This window comes from Ptychodera flava, chromosome 17 (genome assembly GCF_041260155.1).
Source record: "Ptychodera flava strain L36383 chromosome 17, AS_Pfla_20210202, whole genome shotgun sequence".
NCBI classification, from domain to species: Eukaryota; Metazoa; Hemichordata; class Enteropneusta; family Ptychoderidae; genus Ptychodera; species Ptychodera flava.
In genome coordinates, this window is record NC_091944.1 from 19,791,384 (window position 1) to 19,800,535 (window position 9,152).

The window sequence follows — 9,152 nt, forward strand, 5'->3', positions numbered from 1 at the left end:
TAAAGTTAGGAAGCCTTCATCTTGTACGGGGAGTGGGGTATCGGGCAAATCATGGGGTGGTTTACAAAACTGTTGCAGAGGCGGTTGAATTCTACAATAGACAGTTTAAGGAGGGTAACATTTAACAGAGGATTTTTATGAAACCATGACAATAACGACTTAATCGATGAAATGTATACACAATCATAGACCCGCACAATGGTAATGGAACATTTTTTGTCGAAACATCTGACATCACTTCTTGGTTGTTTAACCAGAGGTCCATATATCTTTCTTTAACGACTTTGACTTTGTTGTGTGCATATATACTTAGTCTTTGCTGTTCTGTGTTTGTATTATACAATGACTTTGCAATATGACTTTTGACAAATGATTTTTGGATTAGCGATGGGTATGATTGCTCTTAATAATCTGTAGATAAAGTCTATGAACAATTCAAAAAGCATTCTACTAAAATCAATGCTGGTTGTAACAGCAAACCCTATAAGCTTATATGCTGACTTTAGCATACTTAATAGGAACACATTTGCTACTAAGCTTTGAATTGCGTGTACTCTGCATAAATCAATGCAGGTTTAAAATGATACGATATGAGTACAACCTTAGTACTGTACTACAGTCTTTGTATAGATACAACTGTTTTCAGATTTTGTGGAATGGGTTCGTTTTATTGGTCGTCAATTTATACCGGACCCGCTGTAGTCAACAACAAACAAGTAACTATTTATTGAAAACTCTTGTGAACACTGTATAATGGATCTCAAGGTTTTACACCTAACGCTAAATATAGTAACGATCTAAGTAATTGTACCTTCTTTCACATCAAATTTATAATAGAGACATATGAATACAACTGCAGCGGGTTGCAATATATATTAATACAGCTATATGACAGTTTGCGAATATTCTATCGATACAACTACATCAGTTTGAAAACGAAGAAGAACGGAACATACAGTTCAGTCAACACACTTAGCTTGAGACTTGTCAATTTCTGACGATTCATTTTGAGTGTCAGGTTCGCTGATGTCAACTACGGGTGGCGGCACTCTCACGGGAAATATTCATCCATGCGTGTTCCCTGAATCACGCAAAAAGGAAGTGGTTTTTGTTAATCGATTCATCATTTTCGATCCAAAATTCGTACTTTTTCCAAGTATCTGTCCCGTTGTTAAAGGATAAGAATTCCTATCTGATACCAAAATCACAAAAAAGTAAAGCCTGAGTCTCCTATTTACAGAACTGCCCTCCTCTCCACATATAAACGTATACTACTACGACAGGCGCCAAGCGATCCATTGAGCACCGGCGATGATGTGTGTATATATACCGTACTATATACCTGATATGATATGCATGATATATGGTATATCCTAACTCAATATATAAATATGTATATATGAAATTTTAAAGCAAATAAAATTTCCCTTACTGAGGATCATGTGAATATGTGATACTCAAGTAATATTTTCCAAACATATTTGATATGTATTAATAAATTATCACCATATTGCTCTGCGAAGCTGTATTGAGCATTGTGCCTCCTGCAACGCCTGAAAAGACATAAGCAAGTTTTCGGGCATATATGTATGTATGCATATACATTTACACACCGAGTGGAAGCTAATAAAGGCTTTACGCACACATATGAAGTTAGCAACGATGTATAGATGATATCAACTGTAAACGTACTTGACTAGAGTTGGATGACTGAAAGTGCATATGTCTTATGTTAGGAATTACATCTCAAAATATCAGTTCGATATTCATGAGAGTCGGTGAGGCAAACTAATAACAATGAACCATTCTTCTTCACAAAACTGAACCTAAAGATGTTTGGCATTTTTTGCCGTTCAGCATATTGTCGCTTTGCAACTTTCAATATAGCGCTACTTGAGTAGACGGAAGACCACGAATTTGCCAGAGGTGCTTGTCAAATAGGTGACCCCTATACTACATCTCACAATTTGATAACTTTTTTACGGAGACAAGTGATCGCTAATTTATTGTGCAACATTGTAGGTATTGGATTGTTAAACTGCGAGTTTATTTACTGTGAAAAAAGCTAAGCGTTTTCCGAAAATCTGATCCATTTTTTATAGCTACCATATTTTTCACATTTCTCAAAAATGGTAGGTGTCCCCATAGCTGAATGTTGCGATGTTACAAATTACTCATAAAAACACGTTTGTAACATAAACAGAAAAACAGATGTGCTTACATATGCAAATTTTAAAAACATTAGTTCACCATCCAATTATCCCAAATTAGTTCCAATCGTGTTCCTATTACTTTCTTTGATTTTTGTCATTTTCATTCGAAAAAATGTTACACATTCATCCACATCAAATATAGTACGAAGCATGCCTGCGCTCAATGCTGATGTTTTCTTTTTGTATATCTAACAACATTGCGTGATCATTATTTAGCGGTACATTGATATTCAAAATGTCTAGTCTGATTGTGCATTTTGGCCTATTTTCATGTACTTATTACTGATAAGGAGTACAAAAACCCTGCTCATTTGGAAGTGTGTCGTTTGTTCGCACTACATTTCAGATTCCACTGTATGCGGCCTCCCATTCATCAAATTATACGCCCGCATTGGGTGTGGAGACAGCGAATGACCAAATACATTTCACTCGCGCAAGACAATAGTGTTCTCAAAATCCTAGCATCAAGATACTAAGGATGTGACAATATGGAGTCTCACTGGCGCATACTGCTTAAAATAATCTTGGGGTGCACTTATTTAAATGAATTTGTGGTATTTGTTAAGCTGTATATGATATTAAGGTACAAATTGACAATTGACAGCAAAACTCACACTTAAAAATCGATCGTCGCGAACCTGGTAAGCTACCACAAAGGCTCCATTTAATATCATTTTTCGCAGGACATATATTTACTTGATAAATATTTCAATGTAGAACGAAGGATTGACGATGTTTTTACGAACACTATTACTCCACTTATCCACTAATGAGAGAACAAGGCAGTGAGAATGCGCCTTCAAGTACAATAAGAACGAATGTCTATAACCCGGTTAGAAACCCAGTTAAAACGTCCTACAAGCCTTTACATGTCAAACGCGGATAATCATGTGATCATAATACCTAATGAATACTGAAATTGTGAGGATATTAGATTTTCAACCGTCATAACATGCTTGATAGTTTATTTGAGAACTATTTCTGTCGGCGTATGTAAGCCGAGCAGAGAGTAACTAATTGAACTAAACATTTATTTTCAGGCAAAATAGTATTTTTATTACTTGCCTTTTCACAGTAAACGGTATATGACATTAATAACATGCAGGGCATTTTCAAACAATTTTCTCATTATCGACGAGCATCAGACAGATTTTAACGAAAGTCAAAATAGCAGTGCGCGCATGGATATTTTACATCTAGCATCAAGCGTCTACTTTGACATGGTTCAGCGGCCCGCTAACTCCCCGGATGTTCCTATATAAATCAATGCACTGGTAACTTCTGATGATGTTTTGGTAAGTTTTGTCCACAAGCTTTTGTCTCTTTCCCTACAAATATATCATAAAACACAGTATTGACCTACCAACAAATTCATCGTATTTTGTATTTTATGATGACTGTAAAAATGCAATCATAATGGAAAGTATTCATATATGGCTGTAATGACGAGTTGAAGAACTTTTTGTGGGTAGAGAGTTTCCTTTTATAGAATAACAATAACACAAATATATTGCTATTAACTGATCACAGAGTGATTAGTTACGATCATGTGGTTCGGAGGCTTTTACAATAAATCCCTCTCTTCTATGATGCACTTTTGTCTTCAAATTCGAAAGTCATGCAGGAATAAGCTGCGACAACCGGCCTGCCTCGACAAATTTGCAAATTGAAGATGGAGTTCGCCTCAGGGACGGAAATTCAGATTCCCAAACGCTTACAGTACTTTTGATATACCACTTGTAGCTGCTCATTGAGAAACCCACGGAGTATTCAGCTTTAAATGGTTTATTTATGTTTAAATCGAAAATGTAATTTTTCCCATTGATGAAACACCTCATTGGCGGCCATTTTGAATTTCAAGAGTCTTTGCATTTGGATAATTTGTCTCTTGTACAAAATTATGTACAGTGACCCATGGATTTTATGCTTGATTTCGAAAGGGAATGGTTTAAAATGTCCTTACGGAAAGTTAGAGATCAAAAGTTTAAGTCTTTCAATTCCTAGGCGCGTAGAACCTTAATTTCAACCTGTAGATGATAACTAATCGAAAATCTTGCTTACCTTGAACAGTTTTGATGGCACAGTGTCTTTAAACAACATGAGATATTAACAAGAACTCAACTGTAACTTATTAACGTACTACCTTGACTAGGATGATAACCTGTTGCTCTCATTGGACGTTCAAATGTACTGGAAGGTCAATTCAAAAATTAATGTTTTCGAAAATGAGAACATGAAATATCTCATTTTCAGAGACCATTTTTAAGGTTTTACGGACTCTTCTTGTGTTCTATGTCAAAATCTATGCCGTAAAAAGTTTAAGCCTACAGCCTCAACACTTTACAGTAGGGTCGGACGTAATATTAAAGTAAAGCATGGGCTTCATCCTGTAAAAGAACATTTACACTCAAGGAGTGACTCAATCCCTTGGTTATTAAAAAGTGAGACTTAAGATATACGCGGATTGCGGCTTTACACAATCAGATTTTCAGCGTTTTAAGATTTTTGGGATTCGATAATGTGACAAGGCATACCGCCTTAAAGGTATACAGTCACCTGTAATCTAAATATGCCCATATATGATGAAAGGGGCGTTCCTTGGTGCCATGTCCATGTGAGTGTGCTGTTTTTAAAAAGCGACCAACCGCTTAAAATCTGTGATTGGTTAGATTTTCTCTTTCCATGGTAAGTGTGGCAAAATTGGAACAGGTGACAGTATACCTTTAATAATAGGACTATAATAGCGATGACGTCATGATAGAGGTGTTTTTAGTAGAATGACTTACTAGACACATTAAAACAAACAATTAAATAAATATTAGATTATAAACAAACGTGTTGGACAACGCTTGGTTTTGCAGTACCGTGATGTTCAGTAAGGTACACTGTCTTTAGCTAGCTGGGGTCATGATCCGTAATATTAGAAAGGGTAGCTTCCTTGAATAAACTGGCGGTTTGACCCAACCGTTATTTTATGCTGGTTATATGATCCGAAAGACAGTTGTATTCTAAGTAGGTTTGGCAAAGGTAGCTGTTGGTGAAATAATAGCAATACTAGATGACAGCTGTATGCTCACAATAAACAGAAGGCATATGAACGGTTAAGATAAATATCGTTTTAATCATCTGGGCAGTGTTACCGTCTGGTACGTCCTACTTCAGAACGGTTGTGTGGAAGGTTTGAAATAAAACACAATGGATATTTTTAAATATTTGGAACAGTCAGTTAAAAAATCGATATTAGGAACAATGGGAAGTAGTAAGCTTAATATTACGTCTTGTTGGGTGACGTGTATATATTTGTCAACTGGCAGATGTCTAAAATTCACATATTTCCATGGTTGATATTATGGTGCTGTGTCATTTTATTGTGCCAACTATACCTGGCAGAAAGCGTCGCTCAACTATGTTATTAACCATGTTTGTTTGCTCACTTAACTTGTAAACGTGGGCAGCGCAACTCTCCGTCTTGTGTGTTGAAAAATTGAAGATTTTCATGTGTAGCTATTTGCATATCTATTGATGTCACTTTGTAAGCTAAACACCGATGACATCGCTAAGAGTGCGTGTACTAGAAATTGTGGAAATATGTCAGTACATTAACCCTATTGGTACCTAATTCTCGGAATTCTCGAGTTTTTCCATAATTCATGGAAGTGGTAAAAATAGACAGACATATCAATGAGATTTTATTCGACAAACTAGTCTGGTAAAGCTGTATGGCGCATCTGCTCAGGACAAACAAAGATATCGAGATATTTCGAAATGCAAGAGTCTGCTCCTGTAACGTCACAATGCGATACAAAGTTTGTTTTGGGACCGTGTTTATCAGATGATGCGTCTTCTGAACTCTTGAGGTTAATGTTAGAAATCCCTTTGTAATTTTTCTGTGTTATATTAGGAACTATGCTTATTTCTACCATAATAGAAACCTCGCCATAAAACTAAATCTTGATAAGGTGTACACTCTTCAAAAGAGAGCGGTACGTACGCTTTTTGAATTAGGAATTAAGAATTTCCTTCAGATGCTTCATTTTATATGTTTGATGTTATGTCAATTACACAGATAATTTTTTATATCATGGCAATGCTAAGTTTCAAATATATATGAATGGTTCTGGACCACAGTATTTATCTCATTTATTCACTCCAAATCTTAAGGAATGTTCATGATTATTACACATGCTCTACCGCTCGTCAAGATTGTTATGTACCTAGATGTGTTTAAATGTTGGACAACGCATTTTTCATTCCCACGCCACTGAAGTGTGGAATTCATTACCGATTGATTTCAGAGAACTATCCAGCCTGAGTACATTCAAATGCAAATTGAAAGAATATGTCAAAAGCAAAGTGCTTTGTGATTTACTTTTGTTTGTATTTAATCTTTTTCTTTTCTTGATGTATTTATGAGCCCGATCGAAATACCATTCGGCCGCTCTATAAAAGTGTAATAAATAAATAAATAAATAAATAAATAATAAATAAATAAATAAATAAATAAATAATTACAAAGGTTCACGAAAGGAACTGCTGCTTAGTAGGCGAATTCAAAACATGTCGAATTCAACAATGTCATTTGGACTGTGGTGAGATGCTCGACCTCTTCTGTGTATACATGATGTCATGTAAACCTTTCTGTGGAACACCCCTGTCTGTTAATTTGAACACGGCTGTTGTTCCATTCTGCTTCTGACACCATAAAAAGATATCGGAGCTTTGAAAATACAGTCTAAGCATAAACGTACCGTCATGAATTGTGTGTCACGTGGTAGTATGATGGGTTTGCCGGGTACGAATTTTTTTTTAAGTAAAAATAAATATTTATGAATTTCAATGTCTTTCAGAGTCTGTGGCTAAGTGTTGACTCCAGTACCACCATTTTTGATGTGTAAAAAGGAGTCATATATATGTCAGTAAAAAGTAACACCTCTGAATCGACTTAACTCAACAAAACGTTAAAAGTGTGTCGTCTGCTTCTCCTCGGCCCAAATACTATCATGCTGATTGATCGGGGACAGTCGTAAGCTCCTCGGCAAAAAGGTTTGCTGTTACTCGAATAATGAGACTAGATTTGTGCGTTTTGTTACGTGGATTTCTGGATCCGATAACGTGAGAGGCATACCGCCTCAATAACGGGACTATAATAGCAATGACGTAATATTACTAGAGGTGTGTTTAGTAGAATGACTTAATAGACACATGAAAACAAACAATTAAGTAAATATGTTGGACAGCGCTTGGTTTTGCATTACCATGAATTGTTCAGTTAGGTACTCTGCTTTTAGCTAGCTGTGGTCATGATCCGTAATATTAGAAAGGGTAGCTTACTTGAATAAACTGGCGGTTTGACCCGACCGTTATTTTATGCTGTTATATGATCCGAAAGACAGTTGTATTCTAAGTAGGTTTGGCAAAGGTAGCTGTTGGTGAAATAATAGCAATACTAGATGACAGCTGTATTAGTCTAGTCGTAAGGTAGGGTTCCCATGCACCCTATGGATGTATTTTTTTAACTTACATTTTTGTAATCCATAGGGTCTATATTTAATGAATTTTGATGTTCCCAAAATCAAATAGTGTCCTATGGGGTTCATTTTGCGCCATCTTTGCCGCCATCTTTGCCGCCATCTTTGGTTTCAACAATGGGGTAGGGGTCACGTATTTACCGCTCGACGGAAACAGAAACAATAAAATAACTATAACGTTACATTTTTAGAAAGCCAAGATCATGGCCTTTTCATTGATATATAACTTAATAGGGATAAATTAATATTCGAACGTCGATTAGACTTTATATCGGCCATTGACCGTAAATCGTAAATTTGCTAAATTTCACACCCTATAATTAAGTTCCCGTTCCTCCAAACAATTTTTCATAAGGTATTTATATATTTTTTGGAAGAAATCAGTGCAATAAACAAGAAAAACAACATTAAAAGTATGTGTCTTGAGATTTAGTGGGTGCATGAGCTTGTTTTCTTATTACGCGGTATGCCATATATCCGTGTGTAACATAAGGGGTAGGGGTAATGTTACCCTTTCTGTTTCGAATCATGAATGATGAAACCATAAAAATGTTACATTGTTTGAAAGTGCTGCATCAGACCTTTTTAAAAATATATAGATTTATGGGGAAAAGTTGCATATTTAAAAGTTACAAAGCTTAAACCTTTCGGTTTGTGTCGATTTTAAGTGATTTTTTAAGACCGAAATTACAACATATGGGGTAGGGGTAATGTTTCCCTTTCTGCCTCGAACCATGAATTATGAAACCATATAAATGTTATACTGTTTGAAAGCTCTGAAATAGGCCTTTCCAAACATGTATAGTTTTATTGGGAAAAGTCCATATTTGAAAGTTACAAAGCTTATGCCTTTCAGTTTGTGTCAATTTTAAGTGATTTTTTAAACAAAATTATAATATAAGGGGTAGGGGTAATGTTTCCCGTTCTGCCTTGAACCATGAATTATGAAACCATATAAATGTTATACGTGTTGAAAGCTCTGAAATAGGCCTTTCCAAACATGTATAGTTTTATTGGCAAAAGTTCCATATTTGAAAGTTACAAAGCTTAAGCCTTTCAGTTTGTGTCAATTTTAAGTGATTTTTTGAACAATATGCACAAAACAGTTAGTCCGTTGGCCAGGTATCGAAATCATCCCCTCTAAGGCATTTTACCCTCTATGATTTTCTGTTAGCTAGTATTCTCAGCTGTCATAATCTGCTTAATTTCCATTTAACTGATGGTGTGTGAGAGTGTAACGACTTGTTTGTGAAGGGCTGTCACGTAGTAAAATAGGAATGGGTTAGGGGTAACATATTTACCGCTAGTCGGAAACAAAACCAAAAAAGTACCATAAACAATACATTCTTAGAAAGCTAGAAAGCCCAGATAATCCCTTTACCATTGGTATACAACTAAATGGGGATAAATC